The sequence below is a fragment of the Cavia porcellus genome, unplaced genomic scaffold (genome assembly GCF_034190915.1).
Source record: "Cavia porcellus strain 051 isolate PalLab524CR breed Dunkin Hartley unplaced genomic scaffold, mCavPor4.1 scaffold_4, whole genome shotgun sequence".
Classification (NCBI taxonomy): Eukaryota; Metazoa; Chordata; class Mammalia; order Rodentia; family Caviidae; genus Cavia; species Cavia porcellus.
Genome location: NW_026947487.1, coordinates 111,501,055 through 111,523,874, shown reverse-complemented (window position 1 = coordinate 111,523,874; position 22,820 = coordinate 111,501,055).

Sequence of the window (22,820 nt, the reverse complement as noted above, 5' to 3'; positions counted from 1 at the left end):
GTCAGATGGGGAAAGCTTGAGCAGTCCTGCCTGGGGAGTAGGGGGGACAGACTGGAGCTGGTCCCCCGCACCAGCTGGGCATGTGATGTGGCCGCCCCTCCATCTGCCCTACTACAGAGCGGTGGTGGGGAACCTACCTATGGCTTGCGTGCCACAGCCAGTTGATGATTACTATTAAAAGCTCTCAAAGGTTCGCCATCACTGCTTCAGGGTCAGATAACCCAGAGCCCGCAGGGCAGCCCTAGGTGCTGCCACATCCACACTTCCCTTAAGGAGAACCTTGCATGTCCCTTACGCCAGTGTCACAAGGTCCTTGTTTCCAGTGGCCTCTGAAATAATGTTAACACATATTTCATGAGGTCAAAGGCCCAAGTACTTTCATCTGAACTCAGAAAACCCTAATGTCGCCGAGATCAAGCACCACATTGTTGATTCCATGTAGGACAAATAAATAAAAAGAAAACAGCTGTGTACATTTGTGTAACTGTATGACCTCGAACAAATTATTTGAACCCTTTGGTTTCTATGTACCTCTCTGTAACACAAGTTCAATGTGTATTCTGTCATGTGATTGTTACGAGAGCTAAATGTACCCATGTAAAGCAGTGACTGGTATATGGTAAGTACTGAACAAATACCAGCTTTCCTTATGAGAAAAAGTACCTACCTGCCCCTACCGACAGGATTTCAGAGGGACATGAACTCTTCTTTGTCCAAAAACATTTCAAACACTACTGTGACCATAAGAGGTCCATCACTTTGGGCTGTCATATAATCTCTACCATAATACAGAAAATTACACCAGGAAACTAGCAGAATATGAAATAATGAAATTTCAAAATACCTGAAACAGCTAATAGTCATTCAAGCCTTTTATAAAATAGTTTTTTTTTATTTAAAGAGAAAAAAGAAAGGAAATAAAAAACAAAGCAGTAAAAGGGTACAAATAATACCGAATTTTAAGAAAAAAAACATAGTAAGAAATCACTAGTTTATAGGTTGCATATTGTCATCTTAGAAACAGTTGTCCAAATTATAAAATTAAATCATATAAAGTGGACATTCATACATTGAGATTGCAGACAGTTCTGTTCAATGATCCAATAAAAGCTCAGTATTATGGTTTTCCATCCTACACACTCAAACATACATGCAGTTATATCCATTAGGCCACCTGCCTTTCCACTCTTTTTTACAATAACAATTACACTTTTCGGATTTTTTTACTCTCACAGTTCTTATTAATTTTTTTGAAGAGAATAAAACCTAATGTCACTAAATAAAACAGAGTCGGTTAGAACAGAAGGATGGGCATAGTACATGATGCAAAAATAGAATATCAGGTGATCAAAAAAGGTTACCATTGTGCCTCTTGCTATTTTTAAAAAGAGTTGCCTATATCATCAGGTAGGATAGAACTGATCAAAACAGTACAGAACAAGACCAATAAAACCTAAACTTGAGACCTTACAGGACTTCAAAAGAAGATAATAGTCAAACCATAATGCCATCTTAGTAAATCTTATTGCCTTGAAAGTGGTTGCCTATACCCTCAAACTTGATACTATCAAACAAAATAGAATATAGAATAATCAGACAAAACAAATGGGGAGAGCAATACTGGGGTTCAAATCAGGTTAATAGGAAAACAAAAATGTTACTATAATATATCCCGCTATTTTTTAATTTAGTTTTCCCTTAACTGAAAAAAATAAGAAAAAATAGATTAATTTTTAAAAAAGGGTGGAGATTGAGATAAAAGAGGACATTGTAATAGAACAACACAGGTCAAAACTGAACAACTTAAGCAACATTGTATTTCACCTCCAGATTATCTAACGTAATAGTAGTCACCATAGTGCCTCTTTCCTTGAATTATTTGAGTATAACCTCGTATACTATAGCATCAAGCATATCAAGACAGTGTGAAGCCATTCAAGAGAATGAAAGAATCACAGGGCATTTAGAACCAGTTAACAGAAAACGAACAATGGTTTCTATATTATCTCTTTGCCTATAAAAATTTTTGTTTGTACTATCACATATAGTAAAATATAGTAAGATACAACATGTTAAAGCCGTGGAAACAGATGTACAGCAGCTTGATGGGATTCAAAACAAGATGATATTAAATTAGCACTAGCTTTTATGACGTGTCGTTTTCTTCAGGATAGGTATTCTTACTATCACCGATACTAAAATCAAACAACCCAGGTTAAAACCATTGCAATTAATGAGTGAAAACATGATATGGCTTCAAACCAATATGATTGGGAATCATGATTAACACATACTTTTATGTAGTCTTATCCTTTCTTACACTAGGGAAACTATTCGGTATTTATACAATGAGTTTCACTTATTTCACATATGAGTATGGTCTCAAGCTGTGTCCATTTATTTATAAATATCTCAATGTGGCCGCGCCTGGCCATAGGTCTGCAGAGGAGGAGCTGGGCAGATCTGGGGTGCCCTCACTGGCCTCTCTGCGTGTCTGGAGGACTCTGGATATCTGCGCCCAGACTGCTGGAGTTCCCTCAGGCTTCCAGGTGCAGTGAAGGAGAGAGGTGGGTTTGAGGCTTCCACATCAGCCTCCCCATTCCCGGCTTCACTTGGAGACCTGCTGAGCTCCCCATAGGTGGGCTGGCCCACACTACCAGCCTAGCCCAGCCTGTTTAGCTGCCGCGCCTGGCCATAGGTCTGCAGAGGAGGAGCTGGGCAGATCTGGGGTGCCTCACTGGCCTCTCTGCGTGTCTGGAGGACTCTGGATATCTGCACCCAGACTGCTGGAGTTCCCTCAGGCTTCCAGGTGCAGTGAAGGAGAGAGGTGGGTTTGAGGCTTCCACATCAGCCTCCCCATTCCCGGCTTCACTTGGAGACCTGCTGAGCTCCCCATAGGTGGGCTGGCCCACACTACCAGCCTAGCCCAGCCTGTTTAGCTGCCGCGCCTGGCCATAGGCCTGCAGAGGAGGAGCTGGGCAGATCTGGGGTGCCCTTACCGGCCTCTCTGCGTGTCTGGAGGACTCTGGATATCTGCGCCCAGACTGCTGGAGTTCCCTCAGGCTTCCAGGTGCAGTGAAGGGGAGAGGTGGGTTTGAGGCTTCCACATCAGCCTCCCCATTCCCGGCTTCACTTGGAGACCTGCTCAGCTCCCGATAGGTGGGCTGGCCCACACTACCAGCCTAGCCCAGCCTGTTTAGCTGCCGCGCCTGGCCATTGGTCTGCAGAGGAGGAGCTGGGCAGATTTGGGGTGCCTGCATCGGCCTCTCCATGTGTCTGGAGGACTGTGGATATCTCTGCAACCAGGGAGGGTCCACAGGTTCCTGAAGCACTGCAGCCTGTGGTGAGTACCCTAACCCGGCTGCGATTGAAGAACTGTGGAGCTTGCAAGGGGCAGGTGTGCGCACAGTGTCCCTGAGGCCCAGCTTGTCTGGAACTGCGGAGTTCTGAGCAGGCAGAGGAGGGCCACTGGTTCTGTAGGCCTAATGGCTTGGGGTAACGCGGCGCCAGAGTCTCAGTAGCTCCAAACATAGAAGGGGATTTTCAACAGATCCTGAGGAAGCTTTCAAATAACACTTGAAACACAGAAATATAGGAAAATGACAAAACGTAAGACCAAATTACAACCTCAAACCTCCAGCCCATCTCAAGAAACCCTAGGAGCGATGTATATAGAAGAAAATATATCCCATCCACCTCATATATCGGACACAATAGCCACTGAAATTGACAAGCAACTCCAGGAAGCTTTAAAGAAATTCAAACTCGAAATAATCTCCCAGATAAAAGAAGAAATGATAAAAGAAATGAAAGAGATTCTAAATATATCTAAAGAAAACACAGATAAAAAATTGGAGGAACTAAACAAAAAGATAGAATCCCTAGACGAGCAATATAAAAAACAAACAGGATACATAATGCAGATGCACAGAGATATACAGGAAATAAAAAACTCCACTGAAAGTTGTAAAAACCGCCTTAATGAAAGTGAAGATAGAATTTCAGACCTTGAAGACAGGATTGCAGCTAGTGAACAGGAAAGGAAAGATCTTTTGAAAATAACAAGGAACCAGGAAACAACAATTCAACAACTGCAAGACGATGCAAAGAAGAATAACATAAGAATGATAGGGATTAATGAAAGAGAGGGAGACAACATGAAGGATGTCAGGAGGATATTTAGAGAAGTAATAGCTGAAAATTTCCCAAGCATGAGATCAGAAACTGACATCAGGATCAGTGAAGCATATAGAACTCCAAACAGTCATAACCAAAATAAAACTACACCCAGACATATAATAATCACCATCCCAGAAATCCAACACAAGAATAGATTATTAAAAGCTGTCAGAGAGAAAAGACAGATCACTTATAAAGGAAAACCTATCAGAATCACAGCAGACTTCTCAGCACAAACGATAAAGTCAAGAAGAGCATGGAGTGAAGTATTCCAGATCCTAAAGCAAAATGATTTCCAACCAAGACTGATATATCCTGCAAAACTATCATTCAAAATAGATGGTGAAATACGATACTTCCATGACAAAGAACAGCTGAAGAACTTCATGAACACCAAACCAACCCTGCAAAAAATATTGAAAGACAGTTTAGATGCACAAAGGAAAAAAGCACTAAGCAAAGCAAATAATTAAACAGAACAGAAAGATAAAGATGCAACAGCAGAGAGATAACATTCCTACAATTAACCAGCATTTAACAGTAATAACCATTAATGTAAATGGTCTCAATGCACCAATCAAAAGAAACAGACTAGCAGAATGGATCAAGAAACAAAATCCAACCATATGCTGTTTACAGGAAACCCATCTAACCCAGAAGGATACTCACAGACTGAAAGTCAAAGGATGGAAAACAATTCTTCATGCAGCAGGAATCCAAAAAAAGGCAGGAGTAGCCATTCTGTTTGCAGACAACGTGAACTTTAAACCAACAATGACCATAAAGGACAAAGAAGGTCACTACATACTCGTAAGGGGAAAACTCCAAGAGGAAGAGATAACTATCTTAAATATATACGCACCAAACTCCAGAGCACCCAGTTATATAAAATAATTATTAACAGAAATGAAAACTCAAATTATCAGTAACACAATTGTAACAGGAGACCTTAATACACCACTGACACCAAGGGACAGATCAACCAGACAGAAAATGAGCAAAGAAATAACAGAACTGAATCACACCTGTGAACAAATGGGTTTGATAGACATATACAGAATGTTCCACCCAACAACATCAGAATACACATTCTTCTCTGCAGTACATGGATCATTTTCTAAAATAGACCATATATTAGCTCACAGAACATATTTAGGCAAATGCAAAAGAGTTGAAATCATCCCTTGCATATTATCGGATTATAGCGCTCTGAAATTAGAAATTAATGACAAAGGATACTGCAAAAATTCCGCAAACACATGGAAACTAAATAACACACTCTTGAGTAATCAGTGGGTCACAGAAGAAATTAAAGAAGAAATTAAACAATACCTAAAAGAAAATGAAAATGCAGATACAACTTACCGGAATCTGTGGGATGCAATGAAAGCCGTTCTGAGAGGAAAATTTATTGCACTGAGTTCCCACATCAGGAAAGCAGAACGAATACAAATAAATAACTTGATGCTACACGTCAAACAGCTAGAAAAAGAAGAGCAAGTCAAGCCCAAAGCCAAAAGAAGAGAGGAAATTATAAAAATCAGAGCAGAAATCAATGCAATAGAGACTAAGAAAACAATCCAAAGAATCAATGAATCAAAGAGTTGGTTCTTTGAAAGAATAAATAAAATCGATAAGCCCCTAGCCAACCTTATTAAAAAAAAGGAAAGAAAAAGCTCAAATTCATGCAATAAGAAATGAAAAAGGAGAAATCACTACAGACCCAATAGAAATACAGAGGATCATCAACACCTATTTTGAAAACCTCTACTCTCAAAAGTTTGATAACACAGAAGAAATAGACAGATTCTTAGAAGCATATGAAGTACCAAAGCTAGATCAAGAGGATATAAAACTGTTGAATAACCCAATCTCTGCTAATGAAATTGAAAATGTAATTGGGTCCTTGCCGACCAAGAAGAGCCCAGGCCCAGATGGATTCACTGCAGAATTCTACAAGAAATATAAAGAAGACCTAATGCTGACACTCCTCAAACTATTCAATGAAATTGAAAGGGAAGCAATCCTTCCTAAGTCATTCCTGGAAGCAAATATTACTCTAGTACCAAAACCTGAGAAAGACCCAACTATAAAAGAGAACTATAGACCGATCTCCCTAATGAACACAGATGCAAAAATCCTCAATAAAATATTGGCAAATAGGATCCAGCAAATCATCAAGAAGATTATACACCATGACCAAGTGGGATTCATCCCAGGAATGCAAGGATGGTTCAACATATGCAAATCAATAAATGTAATCCACCATATCAATAAAGCCAAAAATAAGAATCACATGATCATCTCTATAGATGCAGAAAAAGCCTTCGATAAGGTCCAACACTTATTCATGATAAGAACTTTACAGAAAATTGGAATAAATGGTCTTTACCTCAATATAATAAAGGCCATTTATGACAAACCAACAGCCAGCATCATACTAAATGGCCAAAAATTGAAAGCCTTTACTTTAAAATCGGGTACAAGACAAGGATGTCCTTTATCACCACTCCTATTTAATATAGTACTGGAAGTACTAGCCAGAGCAATTAGGCAAGAAAGAGAAATAAAAGGGGTAAAGATAGGAAAAGAAGAAGTTAAATTATCATTGTTTGCAGATGACATGATACTCTACATAGAAGACCCCCTAAACTCCATTGAAATACTCTTAGATACAATAAATAAATTCAGTAATGTGGCTGGATACAAAATCAATACTCAGAAATCAATAGCATTCCTATACACGAACAACAAAATTACAGAGAGGGAAATAAGAGAAACTGGACTATTCACATTAGCAAGCAAAAAAACGAAATATTTAGGAATTACTCTTACGAAAGAAGTGAAAGACTTATACAGTGAAAATTATAATACACTGAAAAAGGAAATTGAAGGTGATCTCAGAAAATGGAAAGACATCCCTTGCTCATGGATAGGAAGAACAAACATTGTGAAAATGGCCATTCTCCCAAAACTGTTATACAGATTCAATGCAATCCCAATAGAAATACCATCAACATACCTTATAGATCTAGAGAAATCACTCCTAAATTTCATCTGGAACCAGAAGAGACCTAGAATCGCAAAGGCAATTCTAAGCAGCAAAGACAAAGCAGGAGGCATCACAATCCCTGACTTGAAGTTATACTACAAAGCAACAGTAGTAAAATCAACATGGTATTGGAATCAAAACAGAGCCGAAGATCAGTGGAATAGATTAGAAGATACAACCACAACTACGAACACACTCAACCACCTTATTTTTGATAAAGGAGCCAAGCAGGTTCACTGGAAGAACGACAGTCTCTTTAATAAATGGTGCTGGAAAAACTGGCTCTCCATTTGCCGAAAACTAAAGCTAGACCCATGTCTATCACCATGTACTAAATTAAAATCTAAATGGGTCAAAGATCTGAATATTAAAACAGAAACACTAAATCTATTGGAAGACAAAATAGGTAGAAACCTTGGAGACATAGGAGTAGGTAAAGAATTCATGAACAGGACTCAAACCGCACGGGAAATACTTCCCAGAATCAATAACTGGGACCACTTCTTATTAAAAAGTTTCTGCATGTCAAAAGAAATCTCCAGCATAGTGAAAAGAAAACCCACAAACTGGGAAAAGATTTTAGTGAACTCTCTCTCAGACAAGGGCCTCTTGTCTAAAACATATAAAGAATTAAAGAAACTCAGACCTCCGAAATTCAAAGATCCAATCCAAAAATGGGCATCTGAGATGAATATGCAATTCTCAGATGAAGAAATGCAAATGGCAAATAAATACATGAAAAAATGCTCATCATCATTGGTCATTAGAGAAATGCAAATTAAAACCACACTGAGATACCATCTCACTCCTGAAAGAATGGCCAGGATCAAGAAAACCGACAACAAATGCTGGAGAGGCTGTGGGGAAAAAGGAACTCTCCTGCACTGCTGGTGGGAGTGTAGACTGGTACAGCCTTTGTGGAGATCTGTCTGGAGATTTTTCAAAAAGTTGGGACTGGAAATCCCATTTATTCCAACTATTCCACTTCTAGGCATATTCCCAGAAGAACTGAAAGCATCATACCACAGTGATATATGTGCACCTATGTTTATAGCAGCACAATTTGTAATCGCCAGATCTTGGAAACAACCCAAATGCCCATCAACTGAGGAATGGATAAAAAAGTTGTGGTATTTCTATACAATGGAGTATTATTCAGCTATAAAGAAGGATCACATTGAGATATTTATCAATAAATGGGCGCAGCTTGAGACCATACTCATTAGTGAAATAAATCGATCTCGCATGTGTGAATACCGAATAGTTTCCCTAATGTAAATAATGATTCAAATATATAAAAATATGTGGTAATCATGATTCCCCACTAGGTGGCCTTGAAGCCTTATAAAGTTTTCACTCATTAATTAGAAAGGCTTTATTCTGGGCTTCTTGATATGAAAATATTTGAAGCTAGAGTATATGACGTTTTATCCAAATATTTCAAGGAAAACGACACTATGGTAACTACTATTAAGTCAGGTTATAAGGTGGTGAAGTACTAGCTTGTTGAAACAGTCATGTTGTGACCTCTATTGTTATATTGTTATGTCCTGTTTTATCTCAATCTCCCCCTTATTGTTTCAAAAAAATTATTTAGTCATTTCTTATGTTTGTCTTAATTAAAGAAAAAATTCAAAAAAATTAGGATATATAAATAGTAACTCTTTTTGATTTCCTATTAACTTGTTTTGAAGTCATGTAGTACTCCCACAATCTTGTTTTGACTGATTAGACTCTGTTCCATTCTATATGATAGTATCAAGTTTGAAGACATAGGCAACTACTTTGAAGACAATAAGATTCACTAAGATACCCATTCTGGTTTGACTATTGTCTTCTTTGGAAGTCCTGTAATGTTTACAATGCCTAAGTTTTATTGGTCTTGTTCTCTACTGTTTTGTCCAACTTTATAATATCTAATGAGATAGACAATTCTTTTTAAGGAAACAAGGGACAACGTTGATAACCATTGTTGATAAACTTGTACTCTGTTCTACACTATGTGCTATGTCTATCCTTGGTATTGACTGACAGCTTTGTTTTGCCATATTTGACTGTATTCTTCCCCCCCCCCCCAAAAGAAAGTAATAAGCACTAAGGAGTAATAAAATCCAAGATGTGTAAATTTTGTTGTAAAAAAGAGAGGGGAAAAAAAAAAAAGAAAAAGAGCTCTAACGGATATAACAGCAAGTGTGTTTGGGGGTGTTAAATAGCTGACTTTATCAATGTTTTTGGAACATTGAACACAGCTGTTTGCAGTCTCCCTGTTTGAATGTCCACCTTGTGTTCTTTGATACTGTGATTTGAGGAACTATTTTCAAGAAGATAGTGTGTAATCTACTAGCAGATGATTTCTTACTGTTATGTTGTTTTGTTTTGTTTTGTTTTGTTTTGTTTTGTTTTGTTTGTAGTTCTGTATTGCGTGTACCCTTACGCTGCTTTGGTTTGTTTTGTGTTTTTCTCTTTTTCCTCTTAAGAAAAAAAAAAAAAAAAGCTGACATTGTCTTGGTCACCAAGAGCAGCTGCTGCAGGGTGGCACTCAAGTTACTCTCAGAGTCAAAGAGATGTCATCTCCACTGAGAAATCAGCTTTCACACTTCATGGATTTAAAGCTTTATGCTTCCAGCTCAGCTAAAGCAGGTCTAGAGCATCAAGTACAACTCTGCCTCTCATGCCACTGAGCTATATATAGTCCCAGCCCACTCCGGAAGACCTCTAACCAGACAGAAGTGTCCCCTGTGAGTCACCAGGAGCCTCAGGAAGTCTTTAGATAAGTCAGTTTCCTATGATTATAACTCTAGGGTCAGCTTCGTTCAATTTTTGCATTACATGATACTTTTATTTCGAAGCTGTATGTTCTCAACAACTTCATAGTTTTTATTTAAAATATAAGTATAAAATTTGAATATTAGAAAGCAGAGTGATTATTATGATTTGCTGTGTTTCTTCAGAGGTTTTTTTGTTTGTTTTGTTTTGTTTTAGCTTTCAGTTATCAACAAAGATATATAACTTCAGAGCATGAGCCTTTCAAAAAAGAGACAAACTCTAGCAGAGGCAAGGAAACAACAACAAAAAGGTCAAAATATGGTACAGAACCTCTAAGAAATTGCTTTGTCAATCAAATCTAGTGACCTGATATTTAACTCAAACCAGAAATAGACTGCTTTCTCCTGGTAGCAAAGGGGACCTCGCATGCTGAATGTGACAGAAAGCCCTGCAGGCCTATTTCTAAAAGGTTATTTCCATCTCAAGACCATCAGTGGCTAGAGGGAGGATCAACAAGACACATTAACTTGAATATACACCTTTCATAACAGGAGAAGGGATGAATATATAGGAATAAGGAAAATGTTTTGGAGAACGTTTATTGGTAAGATTGAAAGTATCTTGGTGAAATACTTTTTCTGGTCACTTCGAAGGTTGACCATTTGTGAACCAATGGCCACGAAATAGCCTGTTGAGTTTTGTTACTTGATTTTGACCATATCTATGTTAATTCCCATAACACTGTGAACTGTTCTAAAATCAGAGATCATACTTTCTACCTGTAAGCAACACATCTGTATTCTTGTGAGATTGTTATGTGATAATTAAATAGCAAAAGCAGTATCTATATGGTCCTTTATTTTAACTTTTTGCAATTATTTTATTCACACATATCACTTGCCACTGCCTGTATAACTGTAAAAGATATCCAGTAATTCCAAGATGAGCAAAATTTTCAGTCTCCTTTAATTAAACAGAAATGAATGGACTGCATAATTTGAGAAACAAGTGGAACTTTGTAAATTAAAAAGGAACAAACATACTGCAACATTTTACCTTACGCTGTTGACAGATAATAATTACATGTTTTGTCTGTTCATCCTTTAAGGGCTTTGAATTTTAAATGCTAATGCTCCTCTCACCTCCATGTGAAAGACTGAGTCTAAAATCAGGTCAAGTTATTTCTGGTTTTCTTGCATCCCATTATTTAAAAGCATACTTTTTTTTTTTTTTTGCTAATTATTATATATTATCTTCCCTACAATTATTTTTTTCTTTTTTCTGCATCACTTACTTTTAGATGTCACAATTACATTTAGTTGAATACCAGATAAGACTATATTTAGTCATTGCAATCAGCCCTCATTACTCTGACCTTCCATTTGCTCCGAATGATTTTTTTTCCTCAGAATTCCTTCTAATTTGTCTCCTTCTTTGTGTCAGTTCAATGAGCTAAACTGAGAGCCAGGGCATCTTCTGCAAATCAAGGTAAAAAATTCACTGCCCTGGTGTCGATGTCGCTCCTGGCCGGCAGGAAGGACACACGACAAAGTCTGGCAGTGGACAACCTTTTCTTTTATTTTCCTTCTCCGTACAGCCTGCCCTGGGATCGCTCCCAGCCGAAGCCTCCTTTGGTCCGCTCCCCGCGGCTCCTTTTGGGCTTCTACTTTCGGGCTTCCTTTTCCCCCCCAGGGGTGGCACCAGTATATATACGGATACAGTGTCCAATCATGTTAAAGTAAGCAAGGCAAGCTGATTGGCTAACATCATCAGTTGCCAGGCAGACTATATTGTTGAGCGGGTTGCTTACGCGGTAAGCAGGAAACTAACGTGCTCGATGGGAGGGGTAATCTACCTCAGGCTTTACTCTTTACTATAGGCCTCACGTCCGCCAAGTGAGGCGACCGGGCTCGGGGCTGCGGCTCCCAACATCTCCCCCTTTTTTATTTTTTTTATAAATGTGCGCATCGTAGCCCTTCCTGGACTGGGTGCAGAGGCTTATGCCCTATGCGTAGGCCCACCGTAGGTCCTTGGCTTAGACCCTGGTCGGCCGTCCCATGGTCTGCCAAGGCCCTGAGGCCCTCGTCCTTTTTCTAGGGCCAGGCACAAACTGGACGGAACCTGGATGCACACAAGCTTGCACTCATTTCCTCTCCGTAAAGAAATCCCCTCGGAGAGAAATTTAGACCTGGGCAGCATCTAACAGTCCAGCGGCTTACGTGCAGGATGGGGTAGGGCCTGGCTTAGGTTGAGTCGCACCGGGGGAGTACGCTCTTACCCGTCATTGACTCTCCTACCCAGCTATGTCATAATTTTTTAGAGGAGGAGTGTGGGAAGCTCACCACCCCTAGACTCGGTCGTAGGCTAGGCGAGCGAGCCATGCATATGCCTGAGGATCTTCTTGTCCATTTCGGGCTACCGCTATTTCTATTCATCTTGTTGGTTGGTCTGTGATGGATCTCCGGTAGGGCAGGTCTGATCTTCAGTCGAGGGCTTTGTCGCCCGTGTCAGTCTCTCCGGTACCCACAGTGGTTCTCGTCCCGATTCCTGTGGGAAAACACAAACCGCGCCTCGGTTCCAGCTGACCACTGGATCCGGGCCCATCCATTGTCCTGTCAGGACATCTTTCCACTTCACCCACCCTTTATGGTTGGGGGAAGGGTTGCAGTGCTCCACGGCTGGGGAGCAATTATCATTATTTAAATTTAAAAAATTGTGTGTGAATAGTGCCATGGATAATCGTGCCTTTGGGGCCAGGCCTTGGCCTACTCCCCCTTTTTGTTTTTGTAAAATTTCTTTGAGGCTTCTATGAGCCCTCTCAATGATTCCTTGACCTTGGGGATTGTATGGGATACCATGTTTTAATTGAACCTCCATCATTTTGCAGAACTCATTGAAGGCTTTGCCTATATAGGCTGGTCCATTATCAGTTTTTAATATTTTTGGTTTGCCCCATGCGGCCCAAGCCGCCAGGCAATGATTGATCACATTAGACACTTTTTTACCTGTTTCTGCTGTTGCGAATATGACGTGAGAACAGGTGTCTGTGGAAACATGAACATATTTAAGAGTCCCAAACTCCTGTATATGTGTGATGTCCATCTGCCAAACATCACCAGGGATCAAACCTCGAGGGTTTACTCCCATCGGTATGGCAGGTTTGTATGTGGCACAGGAGTCACATAGTCGCACGATATCTCGTGCATCTGCTCTGGAAACATGGAAATGGTTTGCTAGTGTCCTGGCATTGACATGAAACTTATCATGGAAGGCACGGGCTCGCTCGATTGGTGTTAGTAAGGTAAAAATCCATAACGGGCGAGTGGCAGTATCAGCAGCCGCATTCCCCTGTGCCATGGGCCCCGGCAGGGATGTATGTGCTCTTATGTGGGTGGTGAAGACCTTATGGTGTCTGTTCTGAAGCAATGTCTGGATAGACAGGAACAGCCCAGCCACTGTGGAAGTGGATCTAATTAAACCGGCAGTCTCAAGCACTTGCATAGCATTGACCACATACCTAGAATCGGAGACAATATTGGGCCTTTTATCAAGTATTATATGGAGTCCCTCGAAGACTTCCCCTGAGGAACCGAAACCTTGACTTTCTCTAATTTTCTGCTTTGAGGGAAATCTCCTGTGGAGACTGGGGAGCAGCAAGAGCTGCGCTATCTTGTCTCCTTTATTGATTACCATAGTACCCACAAGAGATTGAACCATAATTTTAATGTGTCCTGTGTAGTCTGAGTCTATGACCCCCGGGACTACTATGAGACCCCGAAGGGCCGTGGAGGATCTCCCGATCACCAGACCCACGGAATTTTCGGGTAACGGTCCCTTAAAGGTGGTTTCAACCACTTGAACACCCATATCAGGCACTAATATAAGTCTGGAGGCGACACTGAGGTCCACACCTGCTGACCCAGGGGTGGCCCTTGTTGAAGGCTGCCATCCTGAGCTGTCATGTCTCTGGGGCGGGGGCCCGCCTGTGAAGGGGGCCCCCTCTGGCCATTTTTTGGCCCTCTAGCATCTCGTCCACAAATACGGTTGCCCTGAGCATCAAAGACCGACCTACACTCCTCAGCTTTGTGTGATCCCCTCTTGCATCGCCCACAAACATATGGTTCTTCATTCCTAGGGCGAGGCCTAGCATCTGCATTGTTTGGGCAATGACGTTTAATGTGTCCTGGCTCCCCGCAGGCAAAACACCCTTTAGCCTTACATTCCCCTTCTAACCCACGAGGTCCCCTCTGCTGTACAGCCGCGGCCAGGAAAGCAGCCACTCCCGAGTTGGAGAGCGGCCCCCCTATCTCTCTACATATCCTAATCCAGGCGTTGAGGTCCTTGTTCTTATGAGGAGCTATCGCTGCCTTGCACTCCTTTGTACATTGCTCAAAAATCAGCTGCCTTACCAGCGGTCGAGCCACTCCCGGATCAGAAAATATCTTATCGGCAGCATCTTGCATTCGGGCCACAAAGTCAACAAATGGCTCTGTGGTACCCTGAATTATTTTTGAAAGACACAAGGAGGCTGTTCCGGCACCACTTATCTGCTTCCAGGCGCGGAGCCCTATGGCATTGATTTGTTCATAGACAGCGCCGGGGAACTGAGTCTGATCATCAGCGTGCCGACCTTCTCCCATAAGCATTTCCTTGTTCCACCCCCGGTTTCCCCGATTGGCGTTTCTCTCAGCCTGCTCTGCAGAGAACTCTGCGTACCAGGCTCGCCAATCCAGGTAACTACACGAGGGCAGACATGCCTTTGCCAGCTGAATCCAGTCCGCGGGGGTGAGGGGCCCAGAAGACAGGTTCTCCAGCATGGCAATGGTGTAAGGCACAGTCGGCCCAAAGGTTGTAACTGCATTTTTAAGTTCTCTAATCTGCTTTATCTCAAAAGGCTCCCATGCATTACGTCCCTGGCCCATAGCTACTTGTACAGGAAATATCCCGTAGGGGCCACTATCTATCCCAGGTGGTGGATGTACCTCATGAGACAAACGTCCCCCCTGCCAAAGCCGCCTGTAAAAATACCGACCCGCCGGCGGCGGAGCATAAGACGGCGGCCATGATTGGGCGGAAAATGGGGGCCCGTGCATCACTTCCTGTTCTGGCGAAGAGGAAGGGAGCTCCCGCGCGGCTGCCTCGTGGCGAGGGATCGCTTCCGGGAACAGCCCCCAAGGTGGGGCGGAAGGCTTCGCCTCCCTCTCGCGCCGGGGAGCGCTCAGGAGCTCTCTACTCCTCCGCAGACCAAGTTGAGCGGAGCGCAATTCACGGCGCAACGCTGGGAAAGAACCCTGCGACTCCTTATCGAGCGACTTAGGCTCCTGACAGCTGGTCTCTTTGGCCTCCTTGCCATTCAACTTTCCCTCGTCCTCGGAGTCAGACGACTCCGAGGCTAGAGCCCCGTCCTTCTCCTTAGCATCTTTGTTCCCCTTGACGGGCCCCTCTCGGGAGCTCCCCGACTGGGCCTGCTCAAATACCCTGCGTACTTTTGTAAGCTCTTGAGAGCTTTCTCCACAACCACCCTCGCTCTTAGTGTTGCTACCTAGCATGTTTCCCATCTTTTAATATGTTACTCACCGCGTGAGGCCCAAGGAATCCGCCACTTACGCGTGAGCCTGAGGGGAGTCTAAAAGCCCTGTAGGTGCGCGCCACCCAGAGCCCAGGCTTATCCCCAACTCACCTGTCTCGCAGCTCTGTACTGGAGCGTTGTCCGCTGTCACGTCTCGGGGGTGATCAGTCCCCGTGCGGGCCTCCAAATGTCGATGTCCGCTCCCGGCCGGCAGGAAGGACACACGACAAAGTCTGGCAGTGGACAACCTTTTCTTTTATTTTCCTTCTCCGTACAGCCTGCCCTGGGATCGCTCCCAGCCGAAGCCTCCTTTGGTCCGCTCCCCGCGGCTCCTTTTGGGCTTCTACTTTCGGGCTTTCTTTTCCCCCCCAGGGGTGGCACCAGTATATATACGGATACAGTGTCCAATCATGTTAAAGTAAGCAAGGCAAGCTGATTGGCTAACAACATCAGTTGCCAGGCAGACTATATTGTTGAGCGGGTTGCTTACGCGGTAAGCAGGAAACTAACGTGCTCGATGGGAGGGGTAATCTACCTCAGGCTTTACTCTTTACTACAGGCCTCACGTCCGCCAAGTGAGGCGACCGGGCTCGGGGCTGCGGCTCCCAACACCCTGGAATGGAGGGATAATTCGTAGCAGCACTTTGCAGGAGCGAATACTTGTTAGAAAACCTCTCCACTTCTCACTGTCTTTAAAGCCTCAGAGGCTGGATAGATTCTTGAATTTCTTCGCTATTCTGCCATGTACAATATGCTTTATTTTTAGTAGCTTGACTGTAAGTATGCTAATCAGTTAGAAGAGAAAGTTCTCAAGAATTCTGGACATTCTCTGGTGTCTAGTACTGTTAAATCAAACTTTATTCTACAGTGTAATCTTGTATGTTTTAGTCACTCTCTTGTATCCACTGTCTAAGACAGTGCTGAGCACAGAGAAGATGCCCTGCCTGAGTAAATGAAGCTGCAAAGCAAAGGAGTGAACACAACCTTGACAATAGGGGTGTGATATTATGTAGAGGTTCGTGTTGTATAAGGCAATGTCCAGTTAGGAGACAAAGTCACTAGTTTTTTTTTTTGTTGTTGTTTTTGTTTTTTTTTAATAGAGGAAGTCTGATTTAAAGAATTCTTAACTAGGTACAGTCAACTAATTACTAGGTAACTGATGAAAAGGAATAGAGAAAACTGAACTATTGCAGGCTCCAATTTCAGAAAACAGCCATTCTTGGTTGGAATTGTTCAGAATTCTGAAAATTAGGGCAGCTCACAAAAATTAGAAAAACCCTAGAGTAATTCGGTTGCTGCTACAGACAGGAGCTGCTGCTGCCAGAGTGAAGAAGCCAGGAGAGGCGAGGGCCAGGGAACAGGAAGTAGACAGGCTCTGCAGGAGCAGGGACCGAAAGCAGCAGGCCCTGCTCCTTTCTGCGGGCTGCCAGGCTCCTCCAAACATCTAGCAGTGAAGCTAAACAGAGCAAACTGTTGAGGAAAAATAGAACTCACAGTCTCAGCCCAGCTGGCCTGAGGGTGACTGTGCTTGTGGTCCAGACAGGCTCTCAACAGTGAGGGTCCGGAAGTGACCCACGTTCTCTAGTTTACACAGTTCGAAGTCAAAGTGCCCATGAGCCGTTTCCCTGTGAAGCATAAAACATGGCTTGTGTTTATGAGCAATATATAGAGAGCCTGTTGGATTACAAATATTTTACGTGTTGTAGATAGACAATAAAACATGAGAAGAATTTGCAGACATCTTTGTAAATCTCAAAAGAAAATATTTTTTCTCATGTTAAAATCCCTGACAGGCTTTAACTTTTGCCCAGGCCCAGTCACACAAATAACCTTCTAGGAGTTCATGACAATGCTGTTGATCACCTGTTTCTAGTTAGGTTTCTTCTTAAACGTTAATTTATGCTATTTTCAGGCAATGTGCATTTCATAGGAGTCAGCATTTTATTTTATGAGTGTATTTTAAAACGGCCATAATTACTCCCTTTTAAAAAAACTGTTAAATTCAGGAATAGAGCAGTAATTTAGCATCGTCTGCTGTCACTGACACTTAGAAATCTGTCCACAGGTGTTTATAATTGTAAAATAGCATTTGTGTTAAAACACAGTATATCAGATAATTGCACAGATGCAATTTTCTGTTGCTAAATAAATTTTGCTTATACCAAAATATGCTCACATTATTCTTGGTGTTGCCTAAAAATATTTACCAGCTTGGAAACAAAAGGGAGTTCAAAGCGAGTAACATTCTGCAGCAGCTTGCAGGAGAACTGGAGCAGACTGCCCTGTGGGGCATGTGCATGCTGGAACTGGTGTGATCCACCATTTTCACATCAATCACGACACAGCCACTGCTCACCAACAGCCTTGTGGGAAATTCTGTTCCCTACAGATCTTCACTAAGCAAAACAATGTTTCCTTGTGTCATGGGGATCTAGAGTTACATGTCTCAGATTATAGCTATAGTTCAAATGCTTAGAGGAAACAAACAAAAAAATGACAAATGAGCCTTAAAAGTGGCCTAAAATTACACCCCCCTCAAGAGACACTCTTGCCTTAGGGTGACAGAGTAGGCAGGTGGACATTTACAAAATACCAGCAAACATTTTTTTTTTTTTTAAATGTGATTCAATCATTCATGTAATGAGAGTTTGTTAATTAAGTTTTCTGTTTTCAGCATTGCTAAACACTGGGGAGTGCGAAAAATGACCAAAACTGTGACCGCCCTGGTGGAGATTTCAATTAATCATAGAGACAATTTTTATCCAGAAAACAAGCTAAGAACAGTTTAGGGCACAATTAATTATAACTGACTTTTCATGGTAAGCAGGGAGATACCCATGACTATGTTAGGCTGGAAATAGAGGTTTATTTTTAATTGTTTTTGGAAGGGAAGCTCTCAAGTGGGGGAGGTCCTCCCACTCTATCTAAACATCTCGTCCTGCTGAATTATTTCCCTGATTCCTCTGTAAGCTTTCCTTCCCTTCCCCTCACTCAGCTCCATGACATCAGGATGTGTCCTTGTTTGTATATTCTGCAGAAGTATGGACAACTCAGGCTTTGTTCTATGACTTTAACTGTCTGCTATGTTTTTTACTTTACAGGCACAGAGTGCCTGGCTCTCATGGACTCCCTAAGCCCCCAGGGCAGAGAAGAGCCAGCAGGCCCCTACTTCTTGTGTCCAGTCTGTACTCACTGTGTCTGCTGTTCTGGCCACTGAAGCAGTGTCCACACATGATCGGACTTCTGGAACTTGCTCCTTAGGTAGTTTTCTGAACTCAAACCTAAGCTGTCTCTTAAAGGCCACCACTTCTCAAGGGCAGAACTGGCTTTTCCACACACTATCAGCAATCTCATTCTGAGAACATGCAGAGCCAGTGCTCATTCTGCAGAAGAAGTTAAAATCGTGTGTATGTGGGTGAGCTGAAATCAGGGAAAGTCCAGTTCTTGGGCAGAATCCACTTTCTGTGACGAAGAACTAGCACTGTGACATCAGGAAACACTACCTTAGACATCCAGCAGGGAGACTTCACAACCTAGAGTCAAGCTTGGGGTTGATGTAAGTTCCTGGCCTGTTATGGGAATATTGCATGTCTTTCCCAGCATGCCTAGGGTCGCCTGGGTTTTCTTGAACACACAGGACCCTACCCCTGTACCCAAGGCCATCTGGGGCTGCTCCTAGGCACCCCTGCAGCTCCCACCCTGCCTGCACTGTTCCTGATGCCTGTTTCACCAAGAAGAACCATTCTAGAAGATCCTTTAGCCATCAGGAGGCCTGAGTCCTGCCTCCCCTCTCCCATGTGGTTTTAGTGCTTTTTCCCACTCCCCACAATTCTAAATGTTAATATATTATGTATAATTTATGTATGACAAACAGAATAATATTGATTTGAATTAGTGAGAGAGAAGAAATGCTAGTTTAAGGCTCAGACAACCAAAGCAGAAACAACTGAATCTATATTGAGTTTTTGCTCAGCAAAGGCAATATTCAGCAGAATGAAAAGGTCACGCATAGAAAGAACATATTTATATACAGTATGTCTGATAAGGGATTCATCTCTCAAATACATACAGAATTCCTACAACTCAGTATCAAAAGACTTAAATAATGTGATTTAAAAGTGGGATAAATGATGTAATAGCCATTTCTCTAAAGAAGACACACAAACAGCCAAGAGTCACATGAAAGAGTACTCAGTGTCACTATTGCCAGGGCAACACAAACCTAACCTGAGCAACACAGCACCACCTTCTCGTCAGGACAGCTCTGAGCACAGCAGCAGGTGACAAGGATGTGCCAGCGAGGGTGTGGGGAGACTGGAACTGTGGACCCCAAAAGGTAGCAATTGTTACAGGATGTGGCGAGTAAGAATGGCGTGATATCTGTTGATTTTCATATGAAACTACAGAGAACAAAAGATCCGCCACTGTAGCCCTTTAACCATGTGTTATCGTGAGTCTTTCTATTGACCGTTTCTCTGTAAGTCAGGGATAATGTTGCACATTATACCAATGAATTAAAAATTTGTGGTTTTCACCAGCAGGCTTTTAAGAGGTTTGCTATTTGTCACAGCAGAACAAGAGTGATAAGAAGTTTTTATTACTTGACTAGGAAAAAGGAAGGAAAATGCATCTATTTACTAAAATGGATATGCAGTAAACATCCTGAACTGCTGGGGAAGATCTTCTGAAGAGTGATGTCTACGTTTAATCACTGACAAACTTCTTTATAATTAGTGATTTGGAGTGAGAAATAATATCACAGAAATAAAGTGCGTTAGGTTATTATTTAGTATCTTGATATTTGTATCCACAACATATAAATCTTTATAATTTCATAAAGAAAGAGACAAAACCAGGGTGTATGCAATCTGTAGTTTGTTGATGTATATTAACTGATCAGTTGTAAAAACACAAAACATCCAAGGCATTAAACAAACCACAATACCTTTCATTTTCAATGAGGCCTGATATCCTTCATCTTAGTTCAGACAGGATTTTTATACAAGTGTTATAAAGCGTTGAACACAGCAGATTTACCGGATAGACCCTGGGCTCTCAGCTACCGCTTGCGGGGAGCATTGCTGTCACTTAACTCTTAAGACCTCCGTACATCGTGGAGTAGTTTGTTTAACACTGTTTAATGTGTTCACAGCACTTTTTATATCACACCTGATTTAAACAGGGCCTGACCAAGTTTTTACTGCATAGCCGAGATGGAAACACTTAGTTTGTATAGTTAGGGAGCTGAAATGCGTAAATAAAGATATCTGAAATACAACAGTGGCATTGTATTAGGTTTGTAATGAACTTTAGAAAGTTGGGGTACTGCAGGGTGAAGGCAAAGCACATTTACTGCACTTACTGAAGTACAAGGCAAAGAGGAACACAGAGAGGAGGAAAGCAGAGAAAATCCCAGAACATGGGAAGTCAGTTTTAAATCAGGGGACCTGCTCCAGGATCCTCGATGGGGAAACTCTTTTTTTTTTTTTTAGAGGAAAAAAATAATAAAAATAACAATAAAAAGAGTTTCAAAACAAGTTGGTAGGAGAGTTACAATACTTAACACATTGCATACTGTTGTCTTCATAGTAGGTTGTTCAGAGTACGATACACAGGTATGATATCTTGTTCAAAGGAGAGACTCCTGATTGTGCATGATTTTTTCCCCTGATACTTTTGAACCTGAGAATTGTTTAAACCTTAGAGATTAGAGTTTGAAGAACTTCCTCCTTGTGCTTGCTGTCTGTTTACCACTGAAAAACCTAGATGCTTTCTGGTCCCAAAGTACAAACTGGAAGTCAGTTCTGAACCTTAATGGCTACTAGAGAGATGATGCTAGTAGCTCATGAAAGGATGCAGTAAGCACATTTAATGACCTCCTGTGAAGCCGTCTCTAGACTCAGCCAGCCCCACAGGCACTGTAAAAGCAAACAATAAGGAAAATTCCATGATAGTCCATTAGAGGTGGTAAAAGCTAGACAGAGAGCTGAGATATCTGATTTCATTTGTATTTACATTAGTTTAAATTAAATTATCAAAAGAAAGTGAGATATATCTACGAGACCATGTTTCAGGGGATCAGATCAATCTCAAATATTGGTCTAAGATGAATCACAAATTTAGTAATTATATTTTTCTAATAAATTTGAAATTCTAGCTCTTTAATTTATAATGAAAATAATGGGACAAAAGATTCCTTGAGCTTGAAGCAGTCATAGAATTTGGGGAATTTATTTTTATATGTTTTCAAATTTGTTTTCCTGATATAATTAAAGAGAAGCGTATATACAAACATTAGAGAGAGAATAGTAGAAAATAAAGATTTAAAAAGTCTAGGGATATATCTGATAGACATAGTCGGTGAACATAATTAGCCTCTGGTGAGCCTGTCTTTTTTGAAATATCTTACCTTTATCCTTGCTTTTCCTCTCCCTGGAATTTTCCCTTCAATTCCTCAACTGCTGACTTCTTTTTTCTCTTTCAGGTCTCATCTTAGATATGATGGCTTCATTGAGGTCTTGCCTTGTTGCATGCTTTATGCTAAGCTTTGCTTAGGTGATTAAAGAGTCCCAGGTTTATCAGCTTAGTGATGCCACCCAAGCCCTGACTCTGCTCTCTTTCCTGCTCTGCTAGCTCCAGCACATGACAGGGTTTTGTCACCTCATGACTAGAAGCTGTTGGCTGTGGTTTCAAATCTCACACATATTATGCTTTACATCTTTAATGTTTCCCAAAATGTCATGTGCTCGGAGTTTAGGATTTGGGGAAGTGATTAGATGACGGGGCTGCTGTGCTAATAAATGATCCGCTGACCCACTGGAGTGTGAAGCTTGATTCAAGGAGGTGCGTCACTGGGGCTGACATGGGACAGTGTGTTTTTGTTTCTAGCTCCTTCTCTTCTCTCTACTTCCTGACACCACGTGGTGAGCTGCTTTTCTTCATCGTGGCTTTCTAATGTGTTGTTTCTGACTTGGAGCCAACCAACTATGGATTGAACCCCCTAAAACCAGGAGTCCAATTGCATTTCTTCTTTAAATTATGTGTATTTGATATTTTACCCCAGCAATGGGGAATGACTAACACAACAGGTGTTTATGACATTCATACCATGAATAAGGGGCATTTACATTTGTGTTCCTTTTTTGTTGATTAATTAGGAAGAGAACACTCTTGGGAAGACACACTATAGGTCCCCATGTAGATCTCCCTGAATGTTTCTCATAGCTAAGCCTGAATGATTGAGTGTCATGGGAA